General features: G+C 38.2%; 1 protein-coding gene across 5 annotated transcripts in view; it reads left to right on the forward strand.

Moving 5' to 3' along the window:
• NFAT5 (nuclear factor of activated T cells 5) overlaps positions 1-27,449 on the forward strand; it is a 143,820-nt gene that overhangs the window by 36,522 nt on the left and 79,849 nt on the right. The window lies entirely within an intron of this gene.

The following is a 27,449-nucleotide window of genomic DNA, read 5'->3' on the forward strand; positions in this document are numbered from 1 at the left end:
TAACAAATCTTAGTCAGAATTTTAATTTTTGATTGGTAAACTTTTTAAAATGTGACTTTTGCTAAGTTACTATATCTGTCTTTCCAGAAGATGTTATAGTGGAATATCTAAGAAGGAAACTGAAGTGACATTTGCTATATGAATAATTTTAATTCACTTTTGGTATTGCAGCAAAGTTACATTTTTATTTTTAACAAAGTAGTTTTGAGAATACAGGTAAAAGGGATGTGATTCTGAAACTGGTTAGTGTACAAAGTGGTGTGGGGGAAAAAGAAGCAAGTGAAATTGAAGGAGGAAAATGATAAGTTGGAAGGAAAGATGCCATTTTTTGTGTGTGTGTGTGTCTGTGTGTAGGGTACAAGAGCCTAAGCTAATCAGAATTTTTAAATATAAATATTTGTGTTTTAACCTGTTTTCATGTTAGAACCATTTTTTCCCTAGATGCAGTTTTTAGCTGTAGCTGTAAATTTACCTGTCTTTCTGGTTATTCATTAACCTGTTAGCATTTGGCGGCTTTAATATGTTTAGGAAAATCTGTTTACTTGTTAGTTGAAATTGCTAAGAGCTGGAATTGGAACTAAAAAAAAAATAACTTGTCCAGAGGCACATAGTAACAAGCAGCGGAGCTGGGATTCAAATTGAGACAGTTTGCTATCAGAATCTGCCCTTCTCTCCCCTCTTGTGACTTTGATAAATTTATCTCTCTCAGTTGTTTTGTGAGGTTTGCTGAGATAATGTATATTTAAAGCATCTAGCACTGTAGTTGGTACCTGTTGCTGTTGTTAGGTGCTGTTGAGTCAATTCTGACTCATAGTGACCCCACGTACAACAGAATGAAACACTGCACCATCCTTGATGTGCATTTTTTGAAAGTAATATTTTATTATGTTTTCGGTGAAGGTTTACGTAGCAGTTTAGGTTCCCATTCAACTGTTTGTACACAAGTTGTTCAGTGACATTGATTACATTCTTCACGATGGGTGAACATGCTCATTACTTCCATTCTGGTTGTTCTGTTTCAATTAATCTAGTTTCCCTGCCCCTTTACATTCTCATCTTTGTTTTAGAGTAATTGTTGATTGGTCTCATATAGGTAATTTTTTAAAGGAGCACAGTAATCATAGGTAATATTTTTTGAGCCATTTTATTATTTAGCAACAAGGTTACCTCAGGGGTTAGTTTCAGTTCAAGGTTTGAAGAGTATCTCAGGTCAGTCATCTCAGGAAGTCTTTCAGTCTCAACCAGCCCAGTGGGTAGGATTGTTTGTTTTTTTAAGGAGTTTGAGGTTCTTTTCCACATTTTTCTCCCATTCTATCAGGATCCATCTGTTGTGGCCCTGATTAGAACAGTTGGTAGCCAGGCACCATCTAGTTCGTCTGGTCCCAGTGCAGGTGAGGACTACATGTAGTTCATGTAGACTGTCATTTAGACTGGTTTCTTCTTTGGGAAAATGTGTATTTTGAAGTGAAATTAGAGTCATCTTGAAATGGGCATGAGATATTCACCTGATTGCCTCTGGAATAAAAGAAATTATTTCCATGGGATATTTCAATAACACCTCCTCATCGTATACCCCTGTGAGGACAGTAATTATGACTTTCATTTTTGTTAGTAGCTCCAGTTAATATCTCCATGGTTCAGTGGTTCCTGGTAGCCCGTCAGCGAATATAGAATGGACTCGAGAGCAGTGGGCAGTGGGTATGTATAATTTAAGCAGATATGGACCTATCCATAAAAGAGCTTATAGACTTATGGTAGAGACTATTACAGGTTCAGTTATTAGCCATATAACAACACAAATATATAATTTTGAGTCATGGTAAGGGCCAGGAAGGAAAACTGCAAGGAGCCGTGCTTCTTCCATTAGATTGTAAATTTCATAAGGGTAGAGAGAGTGTCATTTGCTCACCATCGTATCAGTAGATTCTGAAGGACAGAAAAGCAAGCTAGAAGGGAGTTAGAGTTCCCAGGTTTAGCAAGTAAAAATACAGGATGTCCAGTTAAATTTGAATGTCAGTTAACAACCAATAATATTTTAGAATAAGTATGTCCCATACAATATTTTGTTTATCTGAAACTCAAATTTAATGAGGCATCCTATGTTTATCTGACAGCCCTAGTTGGAGTGTGTCATGGATTGAATTGTGTCCCCCCAAAAATGTGTGTTAACTTGGTTAGGCCGTGATTCCCAGTATTGTGTGGTTGTCCTCCCTTTTGTGATTGTAATTTTATGTTGAAAGGATTAGGGTAGGATTGTAACAACACTCTTACTCAGGTCATCTCCTTAATCCAAGGTAAAGAGAGTTTCCCTGGGGTGTGGCCTGTACCACCTTTTATCTCTCAAGCGATAAAAGGAAAGGGAAGCAAGCAGAGAGTGGGGGACCTCATATCACCAAAAAAGCAGCACCAGGAGCAGAGTGCATCCTTTGGACATGGGATCCCTGTGCCTGAGAAACTCCTCAACCAGGGGAAGATTGAGGACAAGGACCTTCCTCCAGAGCTGACAGAGAGAGAAAGCCTTCCCCTGGGGCTAACAGCTTATAACCTACTAGACTGTGAGAAAATAAATTTTTCTTTGTTAAAGTCATCCATTTGTGGTATTTCTGTTATGGCGGCACTAGATAATTAGGACAGCCAACAAAAAGAACATCGAAGAGGAAATCACCAAATCAATACCATTTACAGTAGCCCCCAAGAAATATTTAGAAATAAAATACTTAGGAATAAATCTTACCAGAGATGTAAAAGACCTATACAAAGAAAATTACAAGACACTACTGCAAGAAACCAAAAGAGACCTACATAAGTGGAAAAACACACCTTGCTCATGGGTGGAAAGACTCAACATTGTAAAAATGTCTGTTCTACCAAAAGCGATCTGTAGATACAATGCAATTCTGATCTAAATTCCAACGACATTTTTTTTTAATGAGATGGAGAAACAAATCAGCAACTTCATATGGAAGGGAAAGAGGCCCCAGATAAGTAATGCATTACTGAAAAAGAGGAACAAAATGGGAGGCCTCACACTACCTGATTTTAGAACCTATTATACCGCCTGGTACTGGTACAACAATAGAACATAGACCAATGGAACAGAATCGAAAATCCAGACATAAATCCATCCACATATGAGCAGCTGATATTTGACAAAGGCCCAAAGTCATTTAAATGGGAAAAAAGACAGCCTCTTTAACAAATGGTGCTGGCTTAACTGGATATCCATCTGCAAAAAAATGAAACAAGACCCATACCTCACACCATGCACAAAAACTAACTCAAAATGGATCAAAGACCTAAATATAAAGTCTAAAATGATAAAGATCATGATAGAAAAAATAGGGACAACATTAGGAGTCCTAATACATGGCATAAACAGTATACAAAACATTACTAACAATGCACAAACACCGGGAGAGAAACTAGATAACTGGGAGCTCCTAAAAATCAAACACCTATGCTCATCCAAAGGCTTCACCAAAATAGTGAAAAGATTACCTACAGACTGGGAAGAAGTTCTTAGCTATGAAATTTCTTATCAGTGCCTGATCTCTAAAATCTACATGATACTGCAAAAACTCAACAACAAAAAGACAAGTAACCCAATTAAAAAAAAGGGCAAAGGATATGAACAGGCAGTTTACTAAAGAAGACATTCAGGTAGCTAACAGATACCTGAGGAAATGTTCACGTTCATTAGCCATTAGAGAAATGCAAATCAAAACTACGATGAGATTCCATCTCACTCCAACAAGGCTGGCATTAATCCAAGAAACACAAAATACTATTGGAGAGGTTGTGGAGAGACTGGAACACTTATACACTGCTGGTGGGAGTGTAAAATGGTACAACCACTTTGGAAATTGATTTGGCGTTTCCTTAAAAAGCTAGAAATAGAACTACCATATAATCCAGCAATTGCACTCCTTGGAATATATCCTAGAGAAATAAGAGCCCTCACACAAACAGATATATGCCCACCCATGTTCATTGCAGCACTGTTCACAATAGCAAAAAGATGGAAGCAACCAACAGATGAATCCATCAACAGATGGATAAATAAATTATGGTATATTCACATAATGGAATACTACCCAATGATTAAGAACAATGATGAATCCGTGAAACTTCTCATAGCATAGAGGAATCTGGAAGGCATTATGCTGAGTGAAATTAGTCAGCTGCAAAAGGACAAATATTTTATGAGACCACTATTATAAGAACTCAAGAAAAAGTTTAAACACAGGAGAAAATATTCTTTCATGGTTGCAAGGGTGAGGAGGAAGGGAGGGGGTATTCACTAATTCGGTAGTAGACAAGAACTATTTTAGTTGAAGGGAAAGACAACACAAAATACAGGTGAGGTCAGCACAACTGGACTAAACCAAAAGCAGTTTCCCGAATACAACCAAATGCCGGAGTAGCAGGGATGGGGGTCTGGAGACCATAGTTTCAGGGGACATCCATGTCAACTGGTGTAACAAAACGTATTAAGAAAATATTCCACATCCCACTTTGGTGAGTAGAGCCTGGGGTCTTAAACGCTAGCACACAGCCATCTAAGATGCATCAATTGGCCTCAACCCACCTGGAGCAAAGGAGAATGAAGAATACCAAAGATACAAGGTAAATATTAGCCCAGGAGACAGAAAGGGCCACGTAAACCAGAGACTATATCAGCCTGATTCTTGAAGAACTAGATGGTGCCCGGTTACCAGCAATGACTGCCCTAACAGGGAATACAACAGAGAATCCCTGATGGAGCAGGAGAGCAGTGGGATGCAGACCTCAAATTCTCATAAAAAGACCAGACTTAATGGTCTTACAGAGACTAGAAGGACTCTGGAGGTCATGGTCCCCAGACCCTTTGTTAGCTCAAGGCTGGAACCATTCCCAAAGCCAACTCTTCACACAGGCATTGGACTGGACTATAAGACAGAAAATGGTATTGGTTAGGAGTAAACTTCTTGGCTCAAGTAGAGACAGGAGACTATGTGGGCAGCTCCTGTCGGGAGGCGAGATGAGAAGGCAGAGGTGGACAGGAGCTGGGAATATAGAATGGAGAAGCGGAGTGGGCTGTCTCGTTAGGGGGAGAGCGGCTAGGAGTATATAGCAAGGTGGCTATAAGTTTTTGTGTGAGAGACTGACTTGATTTGTAAACTTTCACTTAAAAAGTACAATTAAAAAAAAAAATGAGCAATAAAAAAACAACCCTATTTCAAGATGGGCAAAAGACCTGAACAGACACCTCACCAAAGAATATACACAGATGGCAAGTAAGCGTATGAAAAGATGGTTAATATCATATATCATTAAAAATGTGCATATTAAAACAACAGTGAGATTCCACTACACACTTAATAGAATGGCTGAAATTCAAAACACTGACAACACCAAATTCTGGAAAAGATATGGAGGGATAGGAGCTCTCATTCATTGCTGGTGGAAATATAAAATGGTAGAGTTGCTTTGGAAGACAGTCTGGCAGTTTCTTACAAAACAAAACACAGGCTTACCATATGATCCAGCAATTGTACCTCTAGGTATTTATGCCCAAATGAGTTGAAAATGTACATCCACATGAAAATCTGCACACTAGTGTTTATAGCAGCTTTATTCATAATTGCCAAAAATTGGAAGCAACGAAGATGCCTTTCAATAGGTGAGTGGATAAACAACAGTGGAGTATTATTCAGCAATAAAAAGAAATGCACTAGCTAGCCATTAAAAGACATAGGAGAGAAACCTTAAATGCATATTGCTAAGTGAAGGAAGCCAGTCTGAAAAAGCCACTTTCTGTATGATTCGAACCACAAGACATTCTGAAAAAGGTAAAACTATAGAGACAATACAAGGATAAGTTCAAAAAAAAAAAAAAAGCCAGAATCCCTGGGTGGTGCTGCTAAATGTTTGGCTAACTGGAAGGTTGGCCGTTTGAGGCCATCCAGAGGTACCTTGGAAGAAAGGCCTGGCAATCTACTTCTGAAAAATTAGCCACTGAAAACCCTATGGAACACAGTTCTACACTTGACACACATGGATCAACATGAGTCAAAATCAACTCATCAACAACTGGTTAAAAAAATCTGTCAGCAGTTGCCAGAGGGGAAGAGGGATGAATAGGTGGAGCACAGGGCATTTTTGAGGCAATGAACCTATTCTGTATGATACTGTAATGGTGGACACATGATGTTATGCATTTGTCAGAGTCCATAGAACTGTACAAACAGCGAACCCTAATGTAAACTATATACTTTAATAATAATGTATCAATATTGGTTTATCACATGTAACAAATGTACCACATGAATGCAAGATATTAGTAATAGAGAAACCTTGTGCAGGGGGAAGAGGGTTTATATGGGGAAGCTCTGTACTTTCTGTACAATTTTCTATAAACCTAAAACTGCTCTAAAAATATGATAAAATCTTTTTTTAAAAATTAATAGGTATAGAAGGATTTCTTACATGCTTCTTAAGCAGCTGCTTCTAGAGCACAGCCACTAGCAAATAGAAATTATTGAACTCTCTTCTAGAGCACATCCAAGCCATCCCACTGAAGTTCTTCAGCTTTCTACCTCTTCAACTCAAAAATTTGAGTCTTCTCATATTTTCTTGTCTTTTTTCTTTTATGTCAGTGGAAGAAATGCCCAATCTCTTTTCTAAGGCACCTCAATCTCCTGGATTTGACTGAGTGACATATTTTCCTTCTCTTTTTATATCTTCCATCTCTCTTTTTTCATTATTCTTTTTTGAATTTTAGGTTTATTTTTTACAGCAGTTGTTGTCAAACTGCTTTTTACTAATATTTTTGTGGTGGTACCTCTTCATGTAATTCAATTTCAAAAAGGGCCCTGATGCTGCAAAAGAAAACTAGAAAACTAGTATAATCCTAAAATAATGCCCCCCCTAAAAAAAGATGGAAACCCTGGTGGTGTAATGGTTAAGTGCTACGGCTGCTAACCAAAGGGTCAGCAGTTCAAATCCGCCAGGCACTCCTTGGAAATTCAATTTCAAAAAGGGCCCTGATGCTTAAAAAGAAAACTAGAAAACTAGTATAATCCTAAAATAATGCCCAAAAATACTTTTATTATGTTCATTACTATAGGGTTGTTACAGGGTCCCTATGAGTCTGAATTGACTTCATGGCAGTGGGTTTAGTTTTTAGCTTTATACTAGTCTCAACTTCTTCACCATCCAGCTTTCCTTAACCTTTTGTTGGCATGCAAACACTTTATGGGAAATTCACTTATGATTTAACAGTTTTAAAATCTGATGGTGTTTTCTTAATTAAACTTCTTTATGTTCTCTCTTGGAACTTGTCAAACTTTCCCCCATTGCTGGTAGTTTCTCTTATACTGTCAGGCATACACAATTTCTTCTTCCACACCAAAAGACAATGAAATATATTTGACCCTGTTTCCTTAAGTTTCGTTTTTCCTTCCCCTTGGATTGACTTTTTGAAATAGTACTCTATATTTTGGCTTATACCCAGTGCCATTGAGTCGATTCCGACTCAGCGACCCTATAGGACAGAGTAGAACTGCCCCATGGAGTTTCCAAGGAGTGCTTATACTGATTTTAATTCCTTGCTTCCCTTTGGCCTTCAACTCTGCCTTCTGACTTTTATCCCCATTACTTCCGTGATACTTCTTTGGTAAAGATATAAAAAGATACCTTTTTGCCACATCAAATAAATGCATTCTTTCAAGTTCCTTCTTACTTGAACTAGATGCACATTTTTACTTTTGGTCATCCACTCCCAAGACTATTCTTTTTGACATTGTACTCTCCAGGCTCTCCTGACTCCTTCTTTAGCTTCTTTTCTCTTTCTGACTCTTCTTCTTTATTCTTTATATGGTCTGTGAGCAACTTTATGTATTCTCACACCTTCTACTCTCCTTCTCATTCATGCAATCATTGAATGAGTTCCTCTTGGTGCCAGGCACTATGCAATATTGTTAGGAGTCAGTGGGAGTGAGACTGATACATCCACTGTTCTCATGACATGTATAATCTAATAGGAAATACAGATAAATAAACTGGCAATCATGGAACAGTGTGATAAGTATTCTGGTAGGGGAAATGCATAGGACGAATACCTAACTAAGCCTGGAGGGGTCAGGGAAAGCTCCTTGGGAAGAAATTACAGCTGAAAGGGACTGTGGGAAGGGCAATGTTTCAGGCAGAAGCAATGGCATTTGCAAAGACAAAGAGAAGGCAGAGCATGACTGAAGAATGGAAAATCATTGTATCCTGATGCGTGGAGGGAAAGAGAATAGAGAGGAATAAGGCTGTAGAATCATATAAGTCCTTATAAACCATGTTAAAGAGTTAGACAGTGTCGTGTGATATTAATGATAATTGTTCAATAATTTCCACATTTCACTTAATCACAATTCTTTAGAGTGGGCACAGATTTGGATCTCTTCCAGTTGGTTGGCCAGATAGCTGTCTTCCAAGTTTTTTGACATAGACAAGTAAGTGTTTCCAGCGTTGCATTCTTTTGTTGAAGCGTCTCGACTGATATTTTGTCAATTCCTGGACCCTTGATCATATGCTAACTGCGAAATGGTTAGACATCAACCAGTTGTTTTTGGTAAAGTGACTCTGTGTATTCCTTCCATCTTCTTTTGATGCTTCCTGCATCATTTAATTTATTGCCCATAGAATCCTTCAGTAATGCCATCTCGAGACTTGAATTTTCTCTTCAGTTCTTTCACCTTGAAAAATGACTAAGGTGTGTCTGACTGAAGCCATGGTCTTTTGAGTCACCTCATATGCTTTTGAAAGTTGGGTAGTGAAAAAAGGAGAAGAATTGATGCATTTGAACTGAGGTGTTGGCAAAAAATATTGAATATACTGTGGACTGTCAAAAGAATGAACAAATCAATCTTAGAAGAAGTGGAAACATTTGAGCCTTAAGTAGACTCTGGGGGACTTGAAAGTTGATTTTATATAGAAACAGAGGGAGAGAAAGGAGTAGTGTTAGTTTTGGTTGTAAATGATAGAAACTTAATTCTAACTAGTTAAAAAAGGGTGTTTACGTAGGTCCACAGAATCCACTGAGCCATGGAAAGGACAGAGCTACTGCTCAGCATTAGGAACAACTGGAACCAGAAATTCATGCTGCCAGGACATTTTTGCACTTTTTGGTTCAGCTTCTTTCTGGGAAAAAAAAAAATTTTTTTTTTTTCAATTGTGCTTTAGGTGAAAGTTTACAGAGCAAATTAGTTTCTCATTCAAAAATATATACACTGATTGTTTCGTGACATTGGTTGCAATCCCCGAAACATATCAGCGCTCTCCTTGTTTTCAGTTCGGGTGCCCTGCATTGATTCATCCAGTTTCCCTGTCCCTTCCTGCCTGCTCATTTTTGCTTTTGGGCAGGAGTTGCACATTTAGTCTCATATACTTGATTGATCTAAGAAGCATGTTCCTCACATGTGTTATTGTTTGTTTTGTAGGCCTGTCTAATCTTGGCTGAAAGGTGAACTTCCACAGTTTTGTCTTTTGAGTTAGAAGGGTGTCTGGGGGCTGTAGTCCCAGTGGTTTCTCCAGTCACTGTCAGAGCGATAAGTCTGGTCGTTTTTGTGAATTTGAATTTTGTTCTAGATTTTATTTCTGCTCTGTCCAGGACCCTGTATTATGATCCCTTTCAGAGCAGTCAGTGGTGGTAGCCATGCACTTTCTCTAATTCTTCTGGGCTCAGGCTGGTAGAGGCTGTGGTTCATGTGGTCCGTTAGTCCTTTGGACTAATATTTTTCCTTGTATCTTTGGTTTTCTTAATTCTTCTTTGCTCCAGACGGGATGGGACCAATAGAAGAATCTTAGATAGCTGCTCACAAGCTTTTAAGACCCCAGACGCTGCTCACCAAAGTAGGTTGTAGAACATTTTCTTTATGAACTGTAATGCCAATCGACCTAGACGTCCCCTGAGACCATGGTCCCCAGCCCTCAGTCCCAGTAGTTCCCTCCCTCAAGGTGTTAAGATATGTCTAGGAAGCTTCTATGGCTTTGCCTTGGTCAAGTTGTGCCAACTTCCCCTATATTGCCTGTTGTCTTTCCCTTCACCAAAGTTAACACTTATCTGCCATCCAGTTAGTGATTTCCCCTACCCACCCTTCCCCTCCCTAGTAACCATCAAAGATATTTAAATGTTTCCTTGAGTTTTTGTAGTAGTGGTCTCATACAATATTTGTCTTTTTGTGATTGACTTATTTCACTTAGCATAATGCCCTCCAGATTCATCCATGTCGTGAGATGTTTCATGGATTCATCTTTGTTCTTTATTGTTGAGTAGTATTCCATTGTGTGTGTACCATAATTTCTTTTATCCGTTCAGCTGTTGATGGGCACTTAGGTTGTTTCCATCTTAGTGCTATTGTGAGTAATGCTGCCGTGAACATGGGTGTTCCTGTGTCTATTTGTGTTGTTTTCTGAATTTTTCATCAGTGCCATTCTTGCAAGGGTGAGATGGTATGTCATCATGGTTTTGATTTGCATTTCTCTCATTGCTAATGATCATGAGCATCTTTTCATGTATTTGTTGGTTACCTGAGTGTCCTCTTTGGTGAAGTTTCTGTTCATGTCCTTTGTCCATTTTGTGATTGGGTTGCTTTTCTTTTTATTGTTGCATTATTGCAATTTTCTGTATATTTTAGAGATAAAACCTTTATCAGATACGTTGTTGCTGAAGATTTTTTCCCAGCCTGTAGGTTCTCTTTTTACACTCTTGGAAAAGCCTTTGATGAGCATAAGGATTTGATTTTTAGGAGGTCTCAGTTATCTCGTTTATCTTCTAGAGTTTGTCCATTTTTACTTATGTTTGATATTCTATTTATGCCAAAATTAGGATGCCTAGCGTTGCCCCTACATTTTCTTTCATGAGCTTTTTAGTTTTAGGTTTTACATTTAGGTCTTTGAACCATTTTCAGTTAGATTTTGTGTATGGGATGAGGTATGGATCTTCTTTCAGTTTTCTGCAAATGAATATCCAGTTTTGCCAGCACCATTGGGTGAAGACTGTCTCTTCCCCATTTAATGGTCTTCAACCCTTTGATGTAGATTAACTGTCTGTAGGTGGTTGGATTTATTTCTGGGTTCTCAATTCTGTCCCATCGATCTATGTTGTTGTACCAGTACCAGGCTGTTTTGACTTCTGTAGCTGTGTAGCAGCTTCAGAGATTGGGTAGTTTGAGGCCTCCCACTTTGCTCTTCTTCTTCAATAATGTTTATTTATCCAGGGGCTCTTTCCTTTCCATATAAAGTTGGCGATTAGTTTTTCCATCTCGTTAAACAATGTTGTTGGAATTTGGATCAGGATTGTATTGTGTCTATAGATTGCTTTGGGTATTACTGGCATTCTCACCATGTTAAGTCTTCCTGTCCATGAATGTGGTATGTTTTTCCTTTTGCAGGTCTCTTCTGGTTTCTTGAGTAGTGTTTTGTAGTTGTCTGTGTGTAAGTCCTGTACATTCCCGTTGGTGTTGTTAGGTGCCGTCGAGTCGTACAACGGAACGAAAGACTGCCCAGTCCTGCGCCATCCTCATGATCGTTGTTATGCTTGAGCCCATTCTTGCAGCCACTTTGTCAGTCCATTCTGTTGAGGGTCTTCCTCTTTTTCATTGACCCCGTACTTTAACAAGCATGATGTCCTTCTCCAGGGACTGATCCCTCCTGATAATATGTCCAAAGTATGTGAGACATAGTTTTGTCATCCTTGCTTCTAAGAAGCATTCTGGCTGTACTTTCAAGACATATTCGTTCTTTTGGCAGTCTGTGGTGTATTCTGTATTCTTCGCCAGCAGTATAATTCAAAGATGTCAGTTCTTCTTCGGTCTTCCTTATTCATTGTTCAGCTTTCCCATGCATATGAGGTGATTGAAAACGCCATGGCTTGGGTCAGGTGCACCTTTAGTTTTCAAGGGGACATCTTTGCTTTTTAACACTTTAAAGAGGTCTTTTGCAGCACATTTGCCCAATGCAATGTGTTGTTTGATTTCTCGACTGCTGCTTCCATGAGTGTTGATTGTGGATCCAAGTAAAATGAAATCCTTGACAACTTCAGTCTTTTCTCCGTTTATCATGATGTTGCTCATTGGGTCAGTTTTGAGGATTTTTGTTTTCTTTATGTCGAGGTATAATCTCTGCTGAAGGCTGTGGTCTTTGATCTTCATCAGTAAGTGTTCCAAGTCCTCTTCCCTTTCAGCCAGCAAGGTTGTGTCATCTGCATAACACAGGTTGTTGATAGTCTTCCTTCAATCCCTGTGTCCCGTTCTTCATATAGTCCAGCTTCTCACATATTTGCTCTGCATACAGGTTGAATAAGTATGGTGAAAGGATACAACGCTGACACACACCCTTCCTGACTTGAAACCACTCAGTATCTCCTTGTTCTGTTTGAACGACTGCCTCTTGGTCTAAGTGCATGTTCCTCATGAGCACAGCTAAGTGTTCTGAAATTCCCATTCTTTCCAATGTTATGTAATTTGTCATGATCCACACAGTCAAATGCCTTTGCATAGTCAATAAACACAAGTAAACATCCTTCTGGTATTCTCTGCTTTCAGCCAGGATTCATCTGACATCAGCAAGGATATCCCTGGTTCCATGTCATTTTCTGAACCTGGCTTGAATTTATGGCTGTTTTCTGTCGATGTACTGCTGCAGCCGCTTTTGAATGATCTTCAGCAAAATTTTACTTGCGTGTGATATTAATGATATTGTTCGATAATTTCTGCATTTGGCTGGATTTCCTTTCTTTGGAATAGGCATAGATATGGATCTCTTCCAGTCAGTTGGCCATGTAGGTGTTTATTCCTAGGTATTCCTAAGTATTTATCTTTTTTAGGGAGGGGCACTATTGTAAATGGTATTGTATTCCTGATTTCCTTTTCACAATTCTCTTTGTTAATGTAGAGAAATCCGACTAATTTTTGCATCTTGATCTTGTTGTACCTTGCCATTTTGCTGAAGCCTTTTATTAGTTCCAGTAGCTTTCTTGTGCATTCTTTGGGATTTTCTGTGTATCGGATCATATTGTCTACGGATGGGGGTAGTTTTACTTCTTCCTGTCCAATTTGGATGCCCTTTATTTCCCTTTCTTGTCTTATTACTCCAGCTAGGACTTCCAGTACAATGTTGAATAAGAGTGGCGATAAAGTTTTGGAGCAAGGTGTTCAATTTCCGTGTCTGACTTTTTTTCCTTGCTTTTTCTGTTACTGATTTTGATCTTTATGGCATTACAGTCAGAAAAGATGTTCTGTAATATTTTGATACTTTGGATTCTGTTAAGGCTTGCTTTATGGCCTAATATGTGGTCTTTTCTGGAGAATGCTCCATGTACTTTGGAAAAGAAAGTGTACTTGGCTGCCGTTGGGTGGAGTGTTCTGTATATGTCTATGAGGTCAAGTTAGTTGATTGTGGCATTTAGACCTTCAATGTCTTTATTGAGCTTCTCTCTGGATGTTCTGTCTGTAACCCAAAGTGTTGTTTTGAAGTCTTCTCCTATTATTGTGGAGCTGTCTGTTTCTCTATTTGGAGCCCTGTTTTTGGGTGTGTAAATATTTATTATGGTTATTTCCTCTGGTGTATTGACCCTTTAATCATTACATAGTGTCCTTCCTTATCCTTTGTGGTGAATTTTGTTTTAAAGTCTATTTTGTAAGAGTTTAATATTACTACTCCTGCTCTTTTTTGATTGTTGTTTGCTTGATATGTTTTTTTCCATCTGTTGAGTTTGTGTCTTTGAGTCTAAGGTGTGTCTCTTGTAGGCAGCATATAGATGTATCGTGGTTTTTTATCCATTCTGCCAATCTCAATCTCTTTGTCAGTGCATTTAGTCCGTTTACATTCTGCATAATTATTGCTAGGTATGAGTTTAGTGTTGTCATTTTGATGTATTTTTGTGTGCGTGTGTGGACAGTTTCTGCTTTCCACTTAATTTTCTGTGCTGAGTTGTTTTTCTTTGTGTATTGTCTTTTCATCTTTTTTGTTGTTGATTTTGTATTTGCTGAGTCTTTATGTTTTTCTTCTTTTTATTTTGGTGTCCTTTGTGGTTACCTTAATATTTACCTCTGTTTTTCCTGGTTTAAACCAATCTGTTATTTCTTTATATCATCTTGACTTCCTCTCCATATAAAAGTTCTATAACTGCATCATTTAGCCCTTCTTTTTTGTTTTAATATTGTCATCTTTCACATATTGATGTCTGTATATACGTATTGATGTTCCCCTATTTTCAGTGTTTTAGCTTTCATTTATTTTTGTGACTTCTCTCTCTGGGTTGATATCTAGTCATTCTGTCCTGTGTTCTAGTCTTGTATTGTTATCTGATGTTATTGATTTTCTAACTGGAGCACTCCATTTAGTATTACTTGTAATTTTGGTTCTGTTTATCTGGAAATGCCTCATTTCACTGTTATAATTGATAGACAGGTTTGCTGGTTACATAATTCTTCACTGGCAACTATTTTTCTTCGAGACTTTATGTATGTCATCCCATTGTCTTTTTGCCTGTGTGGTTTCTGCTGAGTAGTCAGAGCTTAGTCCTTAGTCTTACTGACTTCTTTGTAGATGACTTTTCATTTATTTCTAGCTGCTCTTAAAATTCTCTCTTTAGCTTTGGTTTTGGCAAGTTTGATTATAATATGTTTTGGTGTCATGGACTGAATTGGATCCCCCCAAAAAATATGTGTCAACTTGGTTAGGCCATGATTCCCACTATTCTTTGGTTGTCCTCCATTTTGTGATTGTAATTTTGTGTTAAAAGGATTAGGGTGGGATTGTAACACCACCCTTACCCTTACCCAGGTCACATCCCTGATCCAGCATAAAGGGAGTTTCCCTGGTATGTGGCCTGTACCACCTTTTATCTCTCAAGAGATAAAAAGGAAAGGAAAGCAAGCAGAAAGATGAGGCCCTCATACCACAAAGAAAGCAGCACCAGGAGCAGAGCACATCCTTTGGACCCGGGATCCCTGCACCTTAGAAACTCCTTGACTGTGAGAACATTGAAGACAAGGACCTTTTTCCAGAGCCGACAGAGAGAGAAAGCCTTCCCCTGGGGCTAATGCCTCAAATTTGGACTTTTAGCCTACTTTACTCTGAGGAAATAAATTTCTCTTTGTTAAAGCCATCTGCTTGTGGTATTTCTGTTATAGCAGCACTAGATAACTAAGACACTTGGTGACTTTCTTTTGGGCCCTACCATGTGTGGGGTTCGATGAGCTTCTTGGGTAGATATCTTCTCATTCACAATATCAGGGAAGTTTTTTGCCAACAAATCTTCAACAATTCTCTGTTTTCTCTTCTTTCCAATCACTTGGATGTTATTCCTCTTGATGGAATCCCACATAATTCTTAGGGTTTCTTCATTTTTTTTTAATTCTTTTTTCTGATTTTGCCTCAAATAAGTTGGTGTCAAGTGCTTTATTTTCAGTCTCACTATTTCTGACTTCCGTTGCCTCAGTTCTGCTCCTATGACATTGTATTTATTGACTTTCTCATTCTGAAATTTTATTGTTAATCTTTTGGATTTCTGTTTGCTTTCTGTCTATGGATTCTTGCAGTCTGTTAAATTTGTCATTATGTTCTTGTATAACCTTCTTAAGTTCCTTTGTTGCTTTGTCTTTGTGTTCCTTGGCTTGGTCTGCATTTTGCCTGCTCTTCTTCTGATCTCTTGAAAAGCTGTGTATATTAATCTTTTGAACTCTACCTCTGTAACTTCAAGAAATTATCTTCCTCTGGAAGGTTTCTTGATTCTTTGTTTTGGTCACTTGCTGAAGCCATCATGTTCTGCCTTTTTATGTGATTTGATATTGACTGTTGTCTCCGAGCCATCAATAAGTTATTATATTTATTTATTTTATGTTTACTTTAATGTGGCCTAGCTTCTTGTTTTGTTTTGTTTTGATATGCCCATATAGGCTGGTGGTGTGAACTACTTTGATTATTGGTGTCTTTGAAGTTCTCACGCCCTGTCACCTGGTGCTTAGAACTACTACTAGGCATGCGAGCCCAGGAGCCTGTTTACTTTTATTATGTGGATTCAGCTCAGGAGTTCAGGTCATCAGTCACCAAGTGTGTGGTATAGGAGCTCACCTATAGTCCTAGTGGGAAGGGCTACTTAGGAGTGATTGGAGCAGGCACAGGTATCTGGCTGTAGTAGGGGGTCATGTGCTGAGTAAGGCAGGGGGCTGATGCCTGCCCCGTGTGCTTGCGCAGAAGGCATGTCCCTGTTCCCTAGTGCACATAGGTGGGCAGGTTTTGCAGCCAGACTTGGAGCACCCAGTGCTTATGGCTGTACGGACTGGGAGGCACCACTTATTCTCAGACCCCTGTTGCGGGTGGCTAGGTGGAGTAGGTGGAGCCACCAGTCCTCAAGCCCCTGATGTAGGTAGGTAAGGACCTTGCTTAGTGGGCAGGGTGGTGTCAAATGTCACGAGTCTGCCACTCCCCCTTAGCAGTTGCAGTTGAAATAGGCTTCAGATATATACCCCGTTGTACTGTGCTGATGAGGGCCTGTGCTGTTGAAATGGCCCACACTGGTCTAGGTAGGGTTGAAAGACATGCAAAGTTTGTGGACCCCTGATGCCTGTACCTAGGCAAAAAGGGCTGTGCCTGCCCGGAGTTCCCAGTTTAGGGCAACTGACAGAGTATTTTTTCTTGTTTGCTAATTTGTTCCCTCTCCAAAGCTGGGAGAACGGCTCAGGGCTTGAAACAGGTCTCACTTCTGGCCGAGGGAGCGCAGCAACCACTGAAGCCAGACTGGGACCAGAGCAGAGCAGGGAGTGGGTGGGTAAATGGGAGAGAGGTACTTCCCAGAGGGGGTAAGGGTGTTTTTGGTCCTGTGTGGTATGTTAGACACTTGTACTTAACTTTCACAGATTCAGCTCTGCTTCTCCCTGGTTCTGGAGGCTTGTGCAGACCGTCTGCCACTCAGTTTCTCCCAGTGTGGAAAATATGCCCAAAGGGCTACTATTTGCCTCAGTCTGTGTGCACCGGCCAATCCAACCTGCAAGGTGCCAGCCAGGTCAGGTCTGGCAAATCATCACTGCTTCTGAACTGTCTCTTCCTCCCCCTGCCTCTCAGTCTGACTCCTCAACTTTGTCTTTGATGTTCAGAGCTCCTAGATTGTCCATATATAATTGATTGACTTGTCTTTTCCAGTCTTTTGTAAGAGGGACTGCAAGAAGTGTCTAACTGCTCTGTCATCTTGGCCCCACTCCCACTTGGTCTTAATGTATTTTTTCTTTTTTTGAGGTGGGGATAGGCTGTTTGATTCTATTGGCTTGAATTTTGTTGAAAATATCTGCATCAGTGTTTGTGAGGGATGTTGGTCCACCGTTTTCTTTTTTCGTGGTATCTTTGCCTGGTTTTGATATCCGGGTTATGTTGGCTTCATAGAATGAATTTGGGATTATTCTTTCCTTTTCTGTGTTCTGGGATAGTTTGAGTAGTATAGGTGTCAACTGTTCTCTGAATGTTTGGTAGAATTCTCCAGTGAGACCGTCCGGGCCAGGGCTTTTTTTTTTTTTTTTTGGTTGGTAGTTTTTTAATGATCTCTGCGATTTCTTTTGTGGTGAGTTTGTTCAGGTGTTCTTCCTCAGTTTATGTTAGCTTAGGTAGGTAATGTGTGCCTAGGAATTTTCTCTGTGTTTTCAAATTTGTCTTAGTCTAATTTTTTGTAGTATTCTGTTATGATCCTTTTTACTTCCGTTGGTTCTGTTCTGATGTCGCCCATCTCATTTCTTTTTGGGTTATATGCATCTTCTCTCTCTTTTTTTTCTTTTGTCAATTTGGCCAGTGGTTTGTTGCTTTTATTGATCCTTTCAAAGAATCAGCTTCTAGTCTTGTTGATTGTTTCAGTTTTTCTGTTTCATTTATTTCTGCTCTAATCTTTATTATTCCTTTCTTCTGGCAGCTGTGGGCTTCTTTTGCTGCTGTTTTTCTATTTGTTCTTGTAGTGTTAAGGTATTGATTTTGGTGCTTCTTTTTTTGATGTATGCATTTATTGCTATAAATTGGCCTCTGAGAACTGCTTTTGCTGCTTCCCAAAGGTTTCAACAGTGTTGTATTTTCATTCTCATATGGTTCTAGGCATTTTTTTAAATTTCATTTTTAGTTTCTTCTGTTGCCCAGTGATTTTTAAGCGTAACGTTGTTCAGTTTCTAAGTATTTGGTTTTTCACCTTGTTCTTCCTGTTATTGATTTTCAATTTTATAGCGTCACAATCTGAGAATATGCTTTGTATTATTTCAATATATTTTAATCTGTTGAGGCCTAGCTTTAATAGACCTGGAGCCCTGATGGTGCAGTGCTTAAGAGCTCAGCTGCTAATCTAAAGGTCAGTAGTTCAAATCCACCAGCTGCTTCTTGGAAACCCTATGAGGCAGCTCTGCTCTGTCCTCATGAGTGGGAATCGACTTGACAGCAATAGGTTTAATAGACCTAGAATATGGTCTATTCTAGAGAATGATCCATGTGCGCTGGAGAAGAATGTTTACTGCACTGCCGTTGGGTGGAGTACTCTGTATATGTCTCTGTATTATTTATGTCTTCTGTATCTTTGTTGAGTTTCTTTCTAGTCTGCTGTCCAATGTCAAAAGTGGTGTATTAAAGTCTCCTACTATTATTATAGAAATATCTATGTCTCTTTCATTTCTCTTAGGGTTTGTTATGTATTTTGGAGCTGTGTCACTGGGTACATAGGTATTTATCATGGTTATGTCTTTGTGGTGAATTGATCCCTTAATCATTATATGATGTCCTTCCTTGTCTTTTATGATGGGGTTCGTTTTAATGTTGGCTTTATCAGGGATTAGTGTTGCCACTCATATTCTTTTTTGGTTACTGTTTGCTTAGTGTTTTTTTCTATCCTTTGATTTTTAGCCTCATTATGTCTTTGTGTCTAAGATGTGTCCCTTGTAGGCAGCATATTGATGGAACTTTTTTTTTTAATCCATTCTGCCACTTTGTCTCTTGACTGGTGCATTTAACCCATTTATGTTCAGTGTGATTATCGATAAATATGAATTTACTGCTGTCATTTTGTTATGCTTTTTTTTTTTTTGGAGATATTTACCGTGTCTTTGTTCTGATTGATTTTCTGTGCTAAGTTATTTTTGCCCATGGATTGTCTTTTCATTTCCTTCATTTTTGTCAGTTTACTGGGTATTTTTTATTTTGGTGGGTAGGTTTGTTAATTAGTGGTTACTGTGTGGTTTACCTTTATCATCCTATGTTTAAAACAGTCTGTTATTTTTAGATATTGCCTTGACTTCCTCTCCATATGGAACTGCTGTAACTACACCATTCATTCCCTCTTTTTATTTTGAAGTTGTCAGTTTCAGATTGACATCATGGTTCCCCATTTTCAGTTCTGTAGCCCTATTTTACTTTTGAGATTTCTCTATCTTGGTGATGCCATTGTGTGACCTATACTCAGGTTGTTGTCTGCTGTCATTGGTTGTTTATCTGACAGACTCCCTTTAATATTTCTTTTAAAGATGGTCTGGTTTTTACAAATCCCTTTAACATCTGTTTATCTGGGAATGTCCTAATGTTGCCATTGTATTTGACAGACAGTTGTCCTGGCTATATGATTCTTCTTTGGTAATTTTTTTCTTACAGGGTTTTATGTATACCATCCCGTTGCTTTCTTGCCTGCTTGGTCTCTGCTGAGAAATCAAAACTTTGTCTTATTGGAGTCCCTTTATAGCTAGTATTTCATTTTCCCCAAGCTGCTCTCAGAATCCTTTCTTTATCTTTGTACTTGGAAAGTTTGGTTGTGATATGTCTTGGTGACTTTCTTGTGGAGTCTATCCTGCATAGGGTTTGTTGAACTTAGAAGGAAATCTTGTCACCTTTCATCATATTGTGGACATTTTCTACCAGCAAATCTTGAAAAATTCTCTCTGTGCTTTTTTTTTTTTTTGTCCCTTCTGTTCTGGGATTCCCATCATGTGTAAATTATTCTCTTCATGGCGTCCCACGTAACTCTTAGGCTTTCTTCATTTTTTTTTTCATTCTTTTTTCCAATTGTTCCTCAAACAAATTGGGGTCAAGGGATTTGCACTCTATTTTGCTAATTCTTTCTTCCCTTGTTTCATTTCTATTTCTGTGTCCTTCCATTGAGTTATGTGTTTCTGATATTTTATTGTCAATCTTCTGGATTTCTAGCTGCTGTTTTTGTATGATTTCTAATTGCCTGTTTGATTTGTCATTTGTTCTTGTATTGTTTTCCTGAATTCTTCTCGGATTCTGTCTGTGTTTTCCTTGATCTTTCCAAGGACTCTAGATAAGCCTTCTGAATTCCTTATCAGGCAGTTCCATTGCCACCTCTTCCTCAGGAAGGTTTCTGCCCCTTTATTTTTGTCATTTGTTTGAGTCATTTTGTTTCTTTATATGATTTGGTATTGTCTACCGTCTCTGAGGCATTAAGGGGTTGTTTTAAGGAGAGGGGTGGAGTGGGTGATTGGGGGGGCATAAACGCTCTCTCTGGTGGGGAGGGGTGGGGCTGGAGACTGGGGGTTGCACAGGCGTTCTCTATGGTGGGGCGGCGTGGCTGGGGACTGGTGGACGGGTGGCTGGTGGACACACGGGTGCTCTTCTGGGTAGGTTTTCTCTGAATTTCAACTTTATTTTCTATCAGTGCTTTCTCTATATGATGGGAAAGACAACTTCTAGTCTTGACTGATCTTAGCTATGTGGCTTTAACCTTTGAAGAGGGACTGCTTTGATATTCTCTGAATATCAAAGAATATTCAAGAAATCCTAGGGATTGCATCTAATTAATTGTTCCTGAGTCACCCAACTATTACCTGAAGTAAAGAGGTGAGAGGAGTTTATATCAGAACCTAGTAGCTCCTGCAGTAAAACAGAATGGGAGAAAGGATGGGTAGGCAGTTTCCCATATAGAACTCAAGTATGACATTCAGGTTTCTGACTTGGTTGGTTGAATGGGTAGAGAGTGTTAAGTATCCATTAACAATCAGCAGTTTGCAAGAGCAAGTTTAATATACTAGTGTTGGAAACTGGATTGCAATAGGTTAAAGAGCAAGTCAGAGTAAAGACATGAGTCAGTGAATACAGATAATCTTGGAAGATGTTTGGCTGTGAAGAGTAGGAAAGAGGGAGTGTTTAAAGGGGGATGTGAGTTGAAGAACTTTTTTGTTTGTTTTTAACCATTGGAGAGAATTGAACAGATTGTATAGTTGGCTCCTAAACCTGCATTTGTACTACAGATTCCTCTCATTTCTATACTTATAATTCTAAAGAAAATTAAACTCTATTAGAGTAGAACCTTGAATTTTAGGTAGTATAACCTCACTACCTGTCATAAAATAGATATTTGTGTAAATATTCATTCAACAGGTATTAGTGCTCTCTTATTTAGTTAATTCATGCTGTTTTATTTCATAGTTATAAGGCCACATAATTATAAATTTTAATAGCCTAGTTTTTGCTATTGTAGCTAGTGCTGCTATGAACAATCCAAAGTACGTTTTAGAAGGTGTCTGAGTCTATCATGATTGCTTATTGCTGTTGATTGGTGTTATGATAGGCTTGTACTAGTAATATTATTAGATCTATTTTCAAAGAACCCTTTATTGATTACTTAAGACCATATCCTCTTGTCTCTGGTCTTCTCTAAATGCCTCATATTTGCTGCCTTATTATTCCAACTAGATTTTTCAGTTCTTTGAGGGCAGGGACTGCTATATTTTTATTTACATCTTCCTTTGTGCCTAGAGTACAAAGCATACATATGTGTATATGTACAGAGTGTTTTTGTACTTTTTGAGAAGATTAAGACTCTTCACTTTTTTAAACCTCAAAAGGCTTACCCCAGTATGGGGCACATATATTAGTTGCTGAATTTTTATGTAACCTGAAAAATCTTCAAATTTATTAAAGATTGCCAAGTAGAATATGGTGATATTAGTTCTTCATCCTCTCTGATTTGAGAACATATTGATACATGTTAAAATTACAGTAGAGTAACTTCTGCTTTTGTGGCTGAATGGTAGAATTCTCACCTTCACACAGGAGACCCAGGTTCAATACCCGGCCAGTGCACCTCATGGGCAGCCACCACCCATCTCTCGGTGGAGGCTTGCATGTTGCTTTGGTGCTGAACAGGTTTCAGCAGAGCTTCCAGGCTAATACAGACTAGGAAGGAAAGGCCTAGTAATCTACTTCCAAAAAGAATCAGCGATTGAAAACTCTATGGATTGTAACAGTCCACTTTCTGTTGTGCACGGGGTCGCCATGAGTTGGAGGCTGACTCCGTGGCAGCCAACAACAAGAACTACTTCCAGCCAAGATAGATTAACAGGGACCAGATTTACCCTCCTGACTCAAATAATTAAAACAACAGACGAAAATATATAAAACAATGGTTCTCTTTACATTGAACATCAGGCAATGAAGGACAATGATCCCTTATAGAGAAAACAAATGAGATGAGCCCTACAATTGCCCTGGCTTACTGCCAGGCCGTGGTGCAGGGAAGGGGAAATCCAAGTAGACCCTAGTGGTCTCTCTTAGTTGAGGAAGTAGAGCTAGGATTCCAGGGAGGCCAGGATGGCTAGAGTTCTCAAGGAAGAGTAATGGAGAGGAAAGCAGTGTATATAGAGAGAACTCTAGAGAGCTACAGAGGGTCTCATTTGAATATTCAGTTGAATGGTGATCATTGCAAGCTTGTGAGTAAACTACCCAAGTTGGTGGGGGGCGGGGGAGAGAAATACTTAAAAGGAATAAAGGGAGCAGGGATCAGAGCTCATATAGGGCTGGGAATGATGCCTGTTTACACCAGCAAGAATAGAAAATCTTTTAATTCAGGGGGCATTTGGTAGAGGGTTAAGAAAGGTCTTGCCTCTGTAAAACCAGAAGAAAAAAAAATCCATTGCCGTCGAGACGATTCCAACTCATAGTGACCCTATATAGGACAGAGTAGAACTGCCCCATAGGGTTTCCAAGGAGTGCCTGGTGCCTTTGGTGCCTTTTGGTTAGCAGCTGTAGCTGTTAACCATTACACTACCAGGGTTTCCCTTGTCTCTGTAAAAAAAATGTCTCTGTAGTAGGGAATAATTAACCATAGACTAAACACGCTCTGTTTGTTCCTAACCAAGCTTAAAAACAAGAACCGATAGGATCAAACTGTTTCCAAGTAACTTAACCATGTCCCCAAACACAGCTCAAGAATAGTTATAAGAATACAAAAATATCCATCACCCAACATGGTAAAATTCACAATGTCTGGCATCCTAATTGAAAATCACCAGTCAAGGAAAGAATCAGAAAATTATAACCCATAATGAGAAAAAGCAGTAAATCAAAACTTACCCAGAAATAATTTGTGGCTTTTGGTGGGGGGGGGGCTTTAAGTGAAAGTTCACAAATCAGTTCAGTTTCTCATACAAAAATTGACATACACCTTGCTATACACTCCTAATTGCTCTCCCCCTAATGAGACACCATAGTCCTTCCCTCCACTCTCTCTCCTTGTGTCCATTTGGGCAGCTTCTGGCCCCCTCTGCCCCCTCATCTCTCCTCCAGACAGGAGATGCCAACATAGTCTCATGTGTCTCCTTGATCCAAGAAGCTCGTTCTTCACCAGTATCATTTTCCATCCCATATTCCAGTCATGTGCCTTTTTTTTGTTTGTGCCCATTGGCATTTCCAGTTTGCTGGCTTCTCTAGCACCTGGCAAAAAGAAAAACCAGGGGGCTCACTGCCATTCATTCCTGGTTCTTGTGATCCCTAGCTGGCCTGCCTTCTTTTGTACACCTTTCAGTTGTTGTGTGTTTTTTTTTTTTTTTTTGGATACGTAATGCCCCGGGGTTTTATCTGTCCTTAGTGGGAGAAATAGGGAGAAGTGTGTCTATTCGATCTTTCTAAAAACAAATGTCTCTGAAGCTCATGTTTTTCGAGTAAAAACAAACATTGCTTGCTGGATTAATTGATATCCATATAAAAAACAACGAACTTTGACTTCAGCCTTACAAAACATAAAACAAATTCCAGATGGATTATAGGTATAAGTATAAAAGGTAAAGCAATAAGAAGAAAACATAGTCCTTCAGGTATGCAAAGATTTCTTAAACAGGACCCAGAAATCACTGACCATAACGGTAAAGATTGATTGATTGGGGTTCAATAAAATTAAAGACTCCTGTTTGTCAAAGTCACCATTAAAAGAGTGGATAGGCAAGCTACATATGGGAGAAAGATATTTGCAATCTGTGTATTTGACATAGGATTTGTATCTAGAATATATAATATGCCTGCAGGTGATAGGTATTTCAGTAATGCATCAAATAAATGAGTATATGAATGAATGAGCAAATTATCTACCTTGATTGATTCTACCCAAACAATTCTAAAACATTATTCCCTGTTTTTATACCCATAAACTGAGGTACAGAAAACAAAAACTAAACAAACAAAAAGTTTAAAAACCACTTTATTTTTCTTCTTGTCATTACCAGAATGTCCTACCTACCTCCTGAACTTTTGCCCCATCATCATCTAAACTACCATTTTCTAATGAACAAATAATTATTTTCAGTTCTTACCATCTTTATTTTTGGTGATTTTTTTAAAACCTTAAGCAAGTTGTTTCCTATCAGTTTTCTTTTATTTATATGGCATGAATTTTTTTCCTCCTTCAGTACTGTAGAAATCAACAGTTTGCTTTGTCTTTTCTACTCTACACAAGAATTATCAACAGGAAACAGGAGGAATGTGTAAACCTCATACTTTGAGAGATAAGCTGATCTTTTACAGTGATCAAACATATGTCTGCCATGAGTGGCACTGAACAAATAACCGAGTTCATTACTTCTGCCTTTTAATTTAAGATAGTGGTTATTAACAGGGAATATCAAAATTGCACATGGAAATATGTTTTTCCTGAATGAAGATGTCTGGAGTTCCATTGCAGACCTATTGAAAAGAGTTCACAGAAGGTAGTATCACAGAATGTATATTTCTATAAAGCTGTGGTGGTTCTGGTTGGGAGTCATTTTAAAGTATGAAATTCAGCCCAAACAAGACAGACAATTAAACACCTCTTTAAGTATTGCTAGTTAATTTTTTTTTTTCCTGAAGAGTATAGAACAGAACAGCAGTGAAGAGCTGAACCATCTTTTGCAGATCACCTAAGTTTTTAAACTTTGAGGGTGAAGTTTTCTTTTAAGTGAAAAATAATACCTTTTAGAACAATATACGATGTGCTGTATTAAAACAGCCATGTATCTCAAGTTAGTTTTCTTGCTCCCCAAATTGATACCATTTATATGAAGCCCAGGTCTACTCTGACACTCATGGGGTCAACAGGAGTTATAATCAACCTGACAACAACTGGTGGTATATTATTTTAAAATATTTAGGATACAAGATTGTTTCAGGAAAACAATAATAAAATATAATGTGGAAGGAGTGGTATGAATAAGTAAATATGTGACAGCAGACTAGTAAATAAACTTAAACGAGAAAAATTTATTGAAACAAAAGTATTACCTACTGGTTATTCTTGGACTCCATAATCTTTCTGAAACCAAATATCCAGTAGACCTGCAGCCAGTATATTTTTCCAGTGGAGATGCCCAGTATGATAACTGTCAAGCCTGAAGTGTTTTTAACAGAATGCATGCTGTCTGTCTTCAATGGAGAGCTGTCTGTGTTAGCACAATAGAGGTGCCAGGTACTCTATTTTAAAAATGTCTAACATGAAGCTATAGCTTTGGGATTTACCAGCTCATTGAGACAGTTAATGGAGATGTGGAAGAATGTCTTTTAACTCTTTCAGGTGCCTAGGCTAACTTTGTATTTAGAGTTAAAAAAAAAAAAAAAAAAAGTAAAATCTCATTAAAAAAAATTTATTGTGATAAAATACATAACATGAATTTGACATTTTAGCCACTCTTTAGTGTACAATTCAGTGACATTAATTACAAGTCCCATTTTTTAAACAAGATAAAAATGGATTTTTCAGGGGTTAGAAGCTGGCAAAATGGATACAAAAAGAGAGAGTGGAGGGAGGGAGCAGGTTGTCTCATTAGGGGGAGAGCAGTTGGGAGTATGTAAGTTTTTGTGTGAGAGACTGACTTGATTTGTAAACTTTCACTTAAAGTACAATAAAAATTAAAAAAAAATTTAAAAATGCATTTTTCAGCATTATAGTATTTGGTTTCTACAAGGTATTAGGGAGCATTCATTATCTGAATAACTGATATCCGTGATGAGTATTAGTTCACTTTTTCTTAAATTTCTTAAGAGTTCCTAACACAAAATATTAATACTTTTTTTTAAAACCACATATAGTTCCATTTAGCTACTTGTTTGACAATCGAACAGAAATACCTTATTTACAGAACTTTTTTTCCCTTTTATTTTTCGTCTCTGTGTAGAATTAAGTCAGTTATATTTGTGGCATACAACTCTTATTTTATTACTTGAGAGTAAATAAGGCAGTTTTGAGAAAAGTCATAAAGTAGGTGGACTCTCTAACAATTTTGGTCTTTATGCTTTGACCCCAAAGCAATTGAAATAAATGTTAGTTCTCAGGTTAACAAAAGTAAGGTGGGAGTAAAATTTCCAAAAAGGAATAATAATTTTGCAGAGTCTTTTTTTTTAACATAGATCATCTTATTTAAGCCCCACTGCAATTCTTTTGACAGTGTAGACATCTTAATTCCTATTTAGAAATAAACTGAGATTTCAAAAATTTAAGTTATTTATCCAAAAATTTAAGCTAATTATTGGCAAAATAGGGAGTCAAATATTGGCCTTCTGACTCCAAATTTAGTTTTCTTCGCACTGTACCATACTGTGGGTGTGTGAATGTATGTGCCCATGTATGTGCTTGTGTGCATATATTAGATAGACAGTACGGCATAATGATTAAGAACGTTAGCTTTGAAATTAGACCGATAATGTCTGTGTTCGAATGATAGCTCCTGCACTTCCTGGGCTTGGCTTCACAATCTTTTTTTTTTGTTTTAAATGGACCTCAGGTGTGACCTTAGGTGGAAAGAATTTCATTAGTCATAATATACACTATGCATGTATAGCCCTAGTTTTATTGTGTTATTTATTTTACTTGGTTATGTATATTTATAGTAAAAAGAAAACCCATGAACTCACTGTTCAACCCAGCTTATTTCTGCTTCTCTTTAGTCCTATCTCCTTGTCTCCCCATCAGAGGAAACTGCTATCTAAACTTTGTACTTATCATTACTGTCTCCTTTTTTATCACATGTATTTTTCATTTTTTACTATTACACAAACCTCAAATTCTTAGGATTGTTTTGAGATTACATGAGAAAGAAAGCGTATATAAGAGCTTTGCACAGTGCCTGCCCCTGCCTCCCCAAATAATAAATGGTAACAGTAATTGTATTTATTATTGTTATTTTGCTGAGAAACAAAATCAAGAA

The sequence above is a fragment of the Elephas maximus genome, chromosome 21 (genome assembly GCF_024166365.1).
Source record: "Elephas maximus indicus isolate mEleMax1 chromosome 21, mEleMax1 primary haplotype, whole genome shotgun sequence".
In the NCBI taxonomy this organism is placed as follows: domain Eukaryota; kingdom Metazoa; phylum Chordata; class Mammalia; order Proboscidea; family Elephantidae; genus Elephas; species Elephas maximus.